Consider the following 12,758-nt stretch of genomic DNA (forward strand, 5'->3'; position numbering starts at 1 on the left):
TCCAGTTCTCACTGTTGCTTCTTGACCCACATATAGGTTTCTTGGCTGCAGTCCCCATCTGCGGTGATCTTGAAGGGTGGTTTATTCTGAGCTTTGAAAATTTCCCTAGTTTTACATTTGGCTCAACCCTACTTTTTGAATGTCTTTTGAAAAGGTTCACATTAGCTTTTTGTGCACATTTTGTGCACGTTCCTCCTAGTATATGCAGTTTGCATACATTTTTGCTTTTTGTATATTTTGATTTGTATCCTGCCTTTCTACCAAAAATGGTACTCAAGGTGGCTTTTTGCAAGCAATCTTCCCAATATCTCTTTCTGAATATTATATTCTCGAATGTACATATTTTGTACTTTTTTTAATTGGAGAGCTCCACTGGAAAATCCAGAGAAGAACAAATGCCAACAGATAACTTTCAAAGCTGCAAAATAATACCACATTCTTCCTCCTCCCCCATTCCTGTGCAGTGTTTGCAAACCTCCAGGAGGTTTACTGCTCGGAGAGATGAATCTTCCAGCCTGGCCACTATGCTGGCCTCTCATCCTGATCAAGCAAAGGAATCATTACATTGCTAAGCAAGAAACCTCATGCCAAGGGGGCTGCAGCATGAAGAGAAACTGAACCCATCCATATTCATTTTTGCTTTGTAGCGATGAAGCCAAATATTAAATCTGCTGTCATCGCAGTCTTGTCCAAAGTACTGCCTACTACTTCGGATTGAGACAATGCAGGTCTTTGTTTACATAGAGAAAAATGCATCAGGAAAGCACTAAATGGAAAACAAAGGGTCTTTTTGGCATGCCTTTGATATATGACACTGGCTGCCTGAACTCCAAAAATCAGTATTATGACTGTGATTCTTGGGTGGTTTCCTGTCCCTACCTCTGCACAGTTAGACCCTGCCATGACCATCCCCAGGACACCAAGAGAGGTCTACCTGCTACATATACAACATACAGGGTATATAGTATCTATCTATTCATTGCAATCGAGATTAATTTCCATGGAAAGAAATTGCAACATTTTATTTTATTCCATTTTGGATTTGGCTTTGATTTCAAAATGCACAGTGAAAAGAACTAGCAAAATAAATGAATGCAAACTTGCGGCCACATACAGAGTTTTCATGGAAGGGCTATTCTCATGCTCCAGGCTTAATTGCTCACCCGGAGTCACAAAAGGAATGTCCCAGCAGATCAGACCTGGAGTACTTCTGCCTACCTTGGAGCAATTTGGTATTTCCCTTCATGCACGGCTTGGTAACTTACATCCAGTGGAGTCCAATAAGTGTCTACCCTACAAGCAGTATCAGAGCTTTCTGTTCTTGCTCTGCTTTCTTAAGGCAGGATCACACAAGCCGAAATATAGAAGTACCTGCCCAGTTCTGATAATTCTCTAGATTCAATCCAACCTCATCATACCTGTAGGAAGAATGCTATGCATTCAGTACAACAACCAGCAATAAAACAAAAATGGATTTTTGCATCTACCAAATCTAGCTACAGTAATCTCTGTTTAATCCAGTTAAGAGTCCAGTCTTACAAACCCCACTGAAATCAGTGGTATTTACTTCTGGGGAAACGTGTAAAAGATTGCCCTGGAAGTCTGCAATTTTCTCCTGTACTCCCATCTAAGGCTGTGATTCAATGCAGACTTCGTGGCTTCAACATCAATCCTTGCTTAATATTCAGCCTGAGAAGAATTCTGGAGAATATGAAAGCTTGCTCATTATGTTGTGCCAATTTTGTTGGTCATAACAAAGGAAGGTATTGCCAGACTGTGGATTTTGCATGTTTTCCATACGAATTGACACAACTTCCTTTGTTTCATTTTGTTTTAATAAAGAAACAACTGCTGATGTTTCAACTTGCAATTTGTAGAATAAACTTTCTTTTTCTTTAGAAAATGGCAATTCAGGCGGTTTTTCTATCTAGTCCTCAACAAAGAGCATCATCAACAAGATTATGATGCTTAGTTAATCCCAGTGGATCATTTAGTGCTTGCACTGTGCTGCAAACACAGTTCACGAAATGGAAACTTTGCTGTTCCTTAATTATCTCTTTCACTCTCTTTCCCTGTCCCTCCCTGCCTCCATTAGCTCTGGATCTAATCCATAAAGACATTTTTTAACTGAACTTATAGAACTCCAGGCTTTAAGGGAATACTGACTCAAGCAGCCCCAGCAAGCTAGTTATTTTATAGGAAGGAGCCAGAGTGATGAATTGGGGGGACCTGGGAGACCCAGGTTCTCATCCCGGCCATAAAGCTCACTGCGTAACTTTGGGCCAGGAAAAAACTCTCAGCCCAATACCTGATGGAGCTGCTGTTGCTGCAAGGATAAAATGGAAACTGGAAAGCCACTGTGGGTTCCTCATAAGTGAGATATAATAATGGGAGGAGACTATAAGAATAGGAAGTGGACTGTAAGAATGGAATCAGGGTGTTGCGGCAGGCAAGAACTGGAAAACTTTAGTTCTTCATCACTTCCATAAGGGCTAGTAAGTTTCATTGCCACCGCCATGTATTCATCTCCCAAAGGCAGAGCAGAGAGTTCTCTCAAGGCTTATGTTCAAGTTCAGGCCAAGATAAGCTGGTTCTGGGTCAATCTTGCCCAGCTTGGTTACCACCAAGTATTTTGGGCTTCAACTTCCACAGACCCAAATAGCATGCACAGTGGTCAGGGATCCTGGGAGTTGTGCTCCAAAATATCAGAATGGCACTAAGATCAGTTAAAGGCTAAACCTCTAAATTCATCCCAAAGACAAAGGAGAAACCAATACAACTGGCATGCCAAATGTTTAGTATGTTCCAATCAACTTGCTCCTCTTAATACTCAGGCAGCCATATTTTGTACCAATCTCAGTTTTCTAACTGTCTCAAAAGGAAGTCCCATATTCACGTTCTCTTAAGCAGTCACAGATCTCGTTTTGCTTAAAGGAAGGATTGGGAGCAGCTCAGGTTAGAAGTAGGAAACTTCAGTTTTGTGCTGTGGTTGTGAATTTCCTTGATTTTCAGTAGGAGTTTCACAAACTTTTAATTGGATCTTCATAGAGAAAGCACCCAATCTGATGCAAAGGGATGAGTTGTAATGATTTGCATGTGCAGATCAGAAAAGCCTGAGTTTGTCAAAACTCTATAAATTCTGCCATGTCCATATCAGATAGGGTTTTCTTCTTTTCACAGAAACAGGGTGTATTGTCACACACTTTTCACAAATGTAACCATTAACCATGTGCGCTTTTGAAATGTATACCTCTTTCTCCCATTGATTACAGTGTATTTGTGCACATTTTCAAAAGTTTACTTGTTCACTCCCATGTTTCAAATATACCCATTTTAATATTTCAGCCCAATCCGTGGATTATACCCAAACTCAGAAATGTATGGACTTTGAGTGAAGGTTGCATTTAAGTCTGCATTTAGTTCCAGGTGGTGTGAACTGAGTAAACTTCAATCAAAAGCAAACAGAAACAAAATTCCCATGCTTTCTTAGCTTCGTATCCTCCCTAGCTTTAGAGAGAGTCCATCAACCAAGTCACGCCATTAATTTTCACTATCCTTTCAGAGCTACAGAAGTGGTTCTCCTGCTGCCCTATCAGGGATCCATGAACTACTTTTCAGAGGTTTAAGGATGGCTTTTTGATCTTTGCCTGCCAACTGCTTGCTCGCTTGCTTTCTAAATACACTTCCTTATCAATCAAAAGAAGTTCTCCATACTTGGAATGTGTTCATTTGAAGAACTACACTCCTTTGGCAGAGATTCCTCCTCCTTTCTCTCCCCATCTCTCCCTCCCTCCTTTTATTAAAGGGCCATTATTAAAAATGAACTCAGTATTTCATTTTGAAGGGGAAATCCCTTAAGGCAAAGCAGATAAAATGTTGTTTTGCATGACAGGAAACTACAGCCAATAGCAAAATTGAAATTTAACCTGCCCCACAGCAATATACAATTTGGGGTACCAACTTTCTTTTAGAAATCAAATCATAGCATGAATAACAGCAGTCCAGGAGGGGATAACAGGATGGCTGGTCTGGTACAGCTCCACCTTTCCATGAAGTTCATTTGTTGGCTGAATCAGTCACTGACTCTCAACCTATAACGCTGACAGGAGAAGGCCCACGTAAGTCTCTCTGGAGTTTTTGCCAGAGGTAAAAAGGAAGGCTATAAATGTTAACGCAATTATAATTTTGGGAGTAGCTTCTAGGTTAAAATAGGTTACATCTCAATCAATGGGTGACATGTTTGTGTCTTGAGGGTTAATTTCATTTAAGGGTTTCTGCCGGCTTATTATGATGAAAAAAATAGAGAATCCACCGTGCTTCTTTGTCCGAGCATCCCTAGAGCCCTAGGAATGAACTATGCACAGAAAGGACACTCATGTGCAGCCATAAGAATGGATCATGACCAGTGCTAGCCATGCTGCAATGCTACTGGGCTCCAAGCCTCCCCGGTTGAGTACAGAAGTCCAAGCAGGAGGGTCCACCTGCGAGCAACTGCTCTCACACTGAGCCACACTGAGGATGACCAGCCATCCCATATCACAGGTGTCCAGATCAAAAAAAGTCCCCATGTGCCATAGGTTTCTCACAGACCTATGAATTCAATATGGGGGCTTGGGGACCAACTTAACCCAGAAGCATGACATGGGGCCGAGCCAGAAACATGGCCTTCTTCCAGGCTACATGGGATTATCTTTCATGCAAGTTACGCATGCACAAGGCTTGCATTTTTTTTTTAACTGCAGCGCTCCTAGGAAACACTTGTCCAACTGTGGGTGCCACCATATGCTCCATCTTAAAACTACGACCAATGCAGATGTTGTGACTTTAACACAAATGGGACTTCTCCTTTTACTTATCATTCCTTTGATTGACACTTCTAGAGACCCTCAAATTTTGCTTGCAATCGTATGACAGTTTGGTTGGCCAGAAGAAACATTCCAACCTACTGTCGAAGCTACTTTCAGGGATTACTTGATGTTCTACATATGTACTTGTGTGTGTCTGTCTGGGGATGGGGTACCCTGCTTTCTGACTACTGGCAAAGTTATGCAGACAAGCCAGAAGCACTCATTCTTAAATGGCAAGAAACCAAATTAGGAAAATAAAGCATGGTGTTAAGAAATGCTTCCATAGCAAATTAAAAACAAGAGAATAGGAGTTAGGAGTAATATAAGAAGTCATGGCTAGAGGAAAGGAAGCATTCTGCTTCTCAAAGTATCCAACTTTGAATTCTCAACTTATAGCAAAACCTTGTATCAGCCTAGGCAGATCAAATGAAAGAGAAGATATTCTACATTCCCCTTGGGGGGTTTAGTTTTCCAAAATCTGCATTTTTCAACCTAACCTAAGCTTCCTCTGAATTCAGTCTTTTAAAAATGCTTCCCCTTGTGATTTTAGATGAAGAACCCTGATCAGCTTCTAGAGTGACAGAACATACAATGAAAAGCACAGTTTAGGCTTAACATTAGAACAAAATGTGCATGTAACTCCAATCTGTTCTAAAGGTTTGAAAAACTGGATGGTTTTGCTCTTGCTCTGGGATTCTCTCTGTTTCTTAATGGATTATTTACTAAAATTATAGGAGAACACCAGATGAGTTGCAGATATTTTAACAGGAACCAATTAACTTAATGTAGGCACCCCCTTTGAAGTCTCTGTAGCTGGCAACTTTACACACACACACACACACACACACACACACACACGAGAGAGAGAGAGAGAGAGAGAGAGAGAGAGAGAGAGAGAGAGAGAGAGAGAGAGAGAGCGCGCGCGCGCGCGCGCCAAGGCAACTGCAAAAACTGATTGGTTGTTTCGTTTTTGTTTTTCCCAACATGGAAATTTTTAAAAAAGTATAGAAACTTTCTGACATTGGAATAGAAGGTCAGCAGTTTCAAAAGCGCACTTCGGTATTTCCAAGTTGGCAGGGCATAGAACACCCATTGTTTTCTCTGCTATCTGAAATATTATGTTTATGTTTTTCCCAGGTGCAGATCCTGGAAAGACAGATGCACCATTTATGGAGCTGATTTGGAAATGTTCTCACTGCATCATTCGGGTGTAACTCTAACTCAGGGATATCCAACCTAGTGCCTTCCAGACACTGTGGGGTACAATGTCCTTATGTCCTGTGCACCAGCCATAGTAGGTGGGATTTAATTTGCTGCAAGTATATAGGTGGGGAAAAGCTGACTTGCTAGTGCATAGATAGGAATCCTTCTCCAGAGGGAAGAAGTCTATAATCTATTATCATTCTCATTTTTCAGGATGGTGTATGAAGCTTCAGGGACTGGCTTATCATGCAACTTGGAATGTGGGGTGAGGAATCTGAAGCCTATTTAAAAGTATGTGATACAGTACTTCCAGAACCCTGTCAGTTCAGATTTCAAATGAGGTGTCTGGCATGTCAAAATCCCCCTGTGCATGCAAAAGGTAACAGGTAAGGGACAAGGCAAGCTCAGAATTAACTTTCAAAGTGACACCTTTCTACAAGCAAGGAACTTCTGACCTGAAGCAGCATGCGAACTTGCCATCCACCATCCTTAACTGTTTGTGAAACAGTACCTTTCTGAGATGACTCCACCACTTTCTTTCCTGAGCACTGAACTGGCATGAAGCTAGAACCCACATGCTACTGCTTAATGTTTACATAGTGCCAACCAAGTGCTTGGCACTGTTGCTTAGTTAAGTACCTCGGCTTAATTTGGATCAAATTGTATCCTTCAACCAGCGCCTCCAAACCCTCTGCAATGAACCAAAGAATGTCAGAAAAGGGATGTGACCAGCCAGTTAAAGAAACACACAAGAACTCTGCTGGCTAGAAGGATAAAGGAGGTAAGACACAGCTTTTGAAACCAGCCCATTTTTCTTTTGCATTTGCTACTGTAACCTATTTTCCTTATTCTTCTTGCTCACTGATCTCACAGTGGTATAAACATGATCAGAGTGGAGAGGACTTGACTTACCCATAACAAATTAGGAAATAAAAAACAAGGAGCGGTTGGAATTTGACTGCAAACAAGCAGTGGCTGCAGCAACTAGGGCTGACAAGGTGCTAAAGGGCACGGCTGTGCCTACTTATCTGGAGGCCCAAAGTTAGCTTGCCAGCCTTGGGTGCCGTGGAGGCCACTGTTCTGTCAGTAGTGCTAAAGTGAGATTCCACTGCAAGTGCAGTAATTCTGCACACTGAATTAGGGTGCACTATTTTGTCCTGAACTTCAGGTTGAAAAATGTTTTGCCATGATAAGACATGTATTCACAACATCTGCATTAAATGCTCTGCATTATGGGAAGTAATCTAGACATTCGTCTGGGTTCTTCTCCACTCAGCTTCCTAGAGATGAAACAGTGATTTTTCCAAGCTCAAATAAAAACAGAAATCAAGAGAAACATTATTCAGGAGCAGGATTATTTCCTTATGCAGGAATCATGGGGCAGTATCCAATGGTGTCATTCTGCAAAATACTAGCGGAGTTCTACCAAATCTTTTCATTCTACAAAGGTCTGCATTTTAAACTTAATGGATTGCACAAATGTAATGCAAAACCACTTGCAAACTGGATTGGAAAAACATAATATGCAATTCCTTGCACAATACTTTGCAAAGGCATGCTTGCTTAAACATTACTTTCGCTAGAAAGCCAGTGTGGTATACTGGTCGCAGTGTTCGACTGGGGACCAGGGAGATTCTACTGCTAGTTGCCACTCAGCCATGGAGCAAATTGGGTGATTCTGGGCCAGTCACAGACTCTCAGCCTAACCTTTCTCATACAGTTGTTGTTGTGAAGATGAAATGGAGAGGAAAACTTTGTAAACAAGCTTGGGCTCCTTGCTAGAGGAAGAAAGGCCTGTGTGTGTGTGTGTGGGGAGAGAGGGAGAGGGAGAGGGAGAGGGAGAGGGAGAGGGAGAGGGAGACTCTCTTGTGCAAAGCATAGGCCCAAGTTTCTGTTAGACCATGTCATTTAAGTGGGCAAAATGAAATGGCTGGATACTGCCCAAAATATGTGTTTCTGTGCTTACATGAATCAAGTAATTCATATACTTCAGTGAAACGATGTGGTTACCCAAAACAGCACAGGTTCTCAGCTGGAGCTGCCCAGTCACCTTACACAGCAGCTGCCCCTGTATGGCAGAAGGACCACCTGCATGTACTCAGTGTTAAATTTTTAACATTGATGGGCGATGCATACTCAGCACTACAACAACAACAACACGTAACACATTAAGTTACGTTACTCCAGAGAGGGGGAAACATAAACAATACAACATGATTCTTGTGTCATGCACACAAATGCCTTTCTTATGAACAGGCATCCAGACTGGATTAGAATTTCATTTATGTGGAATCCAGTTGTGCTTCTTGTTGAAATATTGCAAGTATGTGCTGAAGTGACTTTCGGGCTGAAAAGCTGAGAATGTTCCAGAAACGTGGGTTTAAAACAAAGCAAAACCCTTTCTCCCTTCTACATCAACCTGTTTTCAGCAAAACCTCTGAACTTTGCAAAGAATTCTGGGATATATCCTAGGACAAATGTGAGCACACTTTAGTTTCCGACATTCACTGGACCCCAAAACCCATTAAGCAGAACCAGGTGGGAAATAATGGCAGGGAAAATCCCTTGGCAGAACATTTTGCAGTACAAACCATTATCTACAGCACTCCATAAGCTGGGGTACAGAATATAAAGGGATGTGGTGGCGCAGTGGGTTAAACTGCTGAGCCACTGGGCTGGTTCATCGAAAGGTCGACAGTTCGAACCTGCAGATGGGGTGAGCTGTCTTGCTCGGCCCCAACTCCTCCCAGCCTTGCAGTTCAAAAGCATGCAAATGCAAGTAGATAAAATACCACTTCGGTGGGACGGTAACAGCGTTCTGTGCACCTCGGTGTCCAGTCATGCCGGCCACATGATCACGGAGACCGTCTGCGGACAAACGCTGGCTCCCTCGGCTAGGAAACGGAGATGAGCACCGCCCCCTGGAGTCAGACATTACTGGACTTTAATGTCATGGGGAACCCATTACCTTTTTACAGAATATAAGGAAAAGTGGCTGGTCTGTCCCCCTACCAGGAACATGGTAGGTGGGCCAGATGCCAAATACTGACATTATCACCCCACAGCAGGAATTTTAGCTTCTTCCAATGCCAACTGAAACTCTGGCTTCTTATAGCAGGGGTGGGCAACTTGTAGCCCTCCACACGTCTTGGTCTTCAACTCCCATGATCCCTCATCTTTGGCTACGATGAGTAGGGCAGTCATAAGCCCAAACTTCTGGAGCAACACAACTTCCTCACCTTGCTCTTAGATCAGGGAGCCTAGCAGGGTGGATGAGGCCCATCCTGTCCCCCTCCAGAAGCCTTACCTCCGAATAACCAGCAGGAACAGACTTAATCTGCATCTGAGTTCATACAGAAAAAAGCCTGCCTCTTGTTCCAATTAGAAAGGACTAGGAGAAAGCAAGTTTTGCCAAACTAATAAAATCACCCAGGGCTTGCACTTGCTTTTGCTCAGTTCTGTTCTAAGGCACATGATCAGCTTACATGAGACCTAAGTCAAGCTTCCAGGGTCTCACTGTTGCCTTGAATGAATTGAAAGCAAAATGCAAATACAAAGCGAGAGATACCTTGCAGATGTATTTTATTTTATACTGATAATTTTAATTTTATTTTTGTAAATCAATGTATTCTTTGTATTTTTATATTTAATGGTAATTTATTATGTACTATTGTATTTCAATGTATTTTATCATGTTGTAAGCCGCCCCGAGGTTTCAGCAAGGGGCGGCATAGAAATGCTATAATAATAATAATAATAATAATAATAATAATAATAATAATAATAATAATAATAATAATTTTGCCGGCAACAGGCAGTCAGCCTTTCTGGGAAGCATGAGTGGTATTGACAAAGTCCTGATAAGCTTCTGAGGAACTGCAGCATTTCCTAGAGAACAGTTTGGTAAGGAGGAAAAAGTAGCTGAGAAATGCAGGGGCTTGAGCACTGAGATGTGCATGGATTGTTTTGATTCTTACAATCAGGCATGAGACACACTAGCTTTGCTAACAAATATCTTGTTCCGATTAGTGGAGGGCTGCTGGGATGCGTCGCTTACCCTGCAAGAAAAAGTGACTTATAAAAAATGAGACTGTTAGACAAACGCATAGAGGAAAGTCTGCTGGAGTTACCAGCTATGATTGACAGATGTGCAAACATTATTTTCGGGAGCCGGAGGCCTGTAACTGCCAGATGTCTGAATCTAGATCATAAGTTTCCAAACAAGACCTCAGCTGTGGCTTCAGGGTGACCACTGTGCGTGCACAGCTGCTATCAGCTGGTTGCCATGCGCCGTAATGCATGAGACTTCTGTGGGTGCACTTAGTTTTTGGATGGACAGACTTCAGTCAAGTGAACCTCCATGAAGAGGCCTTCATCCCTTGGGGTCCTCAGTCTTTTTGGGTTGGGGGTCATTCTGGGAATTGGGAGAGCATGTCACGGGCACTCTCACAAAAAGGCTGCCATAAGAGTAAGCTTGGGCGCTCATTAAAAAAAGCAGTCTTGGTGGACAGGGCCCATCACAGAAAATTCATTTCCCAGAAGGCTAACTGGTGACACTGAAAGTACAAGGCATGGCTGAAAACTGAGCTCCAAAACTCAGAACCACCTTTTGGAATCCAGATACAGAAATTTAATAAAGGCAGGGAGTCTAACAAATGCTAAGAAAGGTCTCTGTAAGCCCACAGGCACTACACTAGAAACCCCAGATAAACTTCGCCACTTGTCCTGATAAGCAGGAATTCATACCAGGTAACCACCCTGACACTCATTTTTTAAATCCAAACAGAGGGTCTCTTTCCCCTGTTCCAACTTTCAGGTAATCAACACACTGCACATGGGTGTATCTGGGCAAACACATTTGCAGGTCCTGCAGACTTAATTTCATGACTAGAATAAATCATTTTCCCAGCTCTCTTCCCCATTCGGTTTCAATCAGATAGCAAACCCCGCTAACCTCATTCCAGTTAATGCGTTTTTCAGCCATGAGTTTTACCACCTTTATGTGCAGTACAAGCTGCCACTGCCTTCACTTGGGGTAAAAGATCCAACAGCACAACAACATGTTACTTACAGGAAATACTGCTTTGTATCAGGCAGTTTTCAGCCCTGACAACGCACACATTCCACAGTTTATTATGACTGGCTTATGCTTATTCATTCTCACCAACTTCCCATGCGATAACTGGGCTGCTTAAGATCTGACCGCATTAGGAGGGGGATTCCAGAAATTCCATAAGGCCAGAAAGACTTGGAATAATGTGGCTGATAACCACGTGTCTAATGCTTTCTGCAGCTTCCGACAACAGTACACATTCCCAATCCACAGGGATCCAACCAAGGAATAGGCCTGCTTTCACAAGATGGCTCATATATGTTGTTGTCAAGAGCCATGAAGTCAGCTCTGACTTATGGCAACCCTATGAATGAAAGTTCTCCAGAATGACCTGTCCCACACAGCCCTGCTCAGCTCTTGTAAACTCAAGGCTTGGGCGTCCTTTATAGAATCCACCCACCTCATATTTGGTCTCCGTCTTCATCTTCTGCCTTCAACCTTCCCTAGCCTGATTGTCCAGTGAGTCTTGCCTTCTCATGAAGTACCCAAAGTATAACAGCCTCAGTTTTGTCACTTTAGTTTCTAGGACAAGTTCTGGCTTGATTTGATCTAGGACCCACTTGTTTATCTTTCTGTCATTCCAAGGTATTTGCAAACTCATAGAAACAGAAACAGAGAGAGTCAGAAGGGGCCTCCAGGGTCATCTAGACTGACCCCCAGCTCCAGCCAGCTCTGTTCATAGCATGCCTACCATGTGCATGTCCAGCCTATCCTTTAACACCCTCACCGATGGGGCTTCAACCACCTCCTGTGGAAGCCTGTTCCACGCCCGAGGGGTCCTAACCATCAGGAAGCATTTCCTGGCATCCACCCTGAATTTTGGTTTCCTGAGCTTTGCTCCATTTGCCCTTTTCCAGCACCTTGTTTCAAATGCATCCATTTTCTTCTTATCAGTTTTCTTCACTTCCACACACTGTTATTAGAATTACATGGGGGGGGGGGGTCATGGCTTTTGTCTCCAGCGAAACATCCTCCCACTTGATTATCGTTTCCAGTTCTTTCATTGCTACCCTTCCAAGTCACAGTCTTCCCCTAATTTCTTGGCTGCACTCTTCAACTGAAGGGATGACTGAGCCAAGGTATGCAACATCTTTCACAATTCAGTTTCTTCCTTGATACTCAAGTTGTGTGATTTTTGCAAGCATGATTTTGTTTTCTTAATATGCAGCTGCAGTCCCACTTGGGCACATACAGTTGTGTTATTTAATAACAATGTCTCTGTGTAGCTTACAATGGAAAACATAAACGAATCCAGTTACAAAACAGAACATCACTCTTAAAATCAAAAGCAAATTGTAATAATTGTAATACACCAAGAAAGTGAAACTAGCAGCACTCCAAAAGGAAACACATAGATGTTAAACTATGAGCTCCAAACCAAAGGAATGATGTGAAGGACCTCGGCCTTCCCTGATGCTGAAAAAACCCACAGGGTTGTACCAGCAGTGATGTGAGTCTTCCAGAAAACTTTGAATTGGAAAAATGACGATTTTAAATTTACCTATGTGTATTTGCATGCAGATATTCGCTTTTGTAGCATCTCTGAGAAATGGCTGGTTTTAGCTGCTTGAGAGCCGCTGGGAATGCTATTGGGA

At 42.6% G+C, this 12,758-nt stretch overlaps 1 protein-coding gene across 1 annotated transcript in view; it reads right to left on the reverse strand.

Annotated features, from left to right (window-relative positions):
• SNTB1 (syntrophin beta 1) overlaps window positions 1-12,758 on the reverse strand; it is a 99,175-nt gene that overhangs the window by 59,618 nt on the left and 26,799 nt on the right. The window lies entirely within an intron of this gene.

The sequence above is a fragment of the Varanus komodoensis genome, unplaced genomic scaffold, assembly GCF_004798865.1.
Source record: "Varanus komodoensis strain SLA01 unplaced genomic scaffold, ASM479886v1 scaffold12, whole genome shotgun sequence".
Classification (NCBI taxonomy): Eukaryota; Metazoa; Chordata; class Lepidosauria; order Squamata; family Varanidae; genus Varanus; species Varanus komodoensis.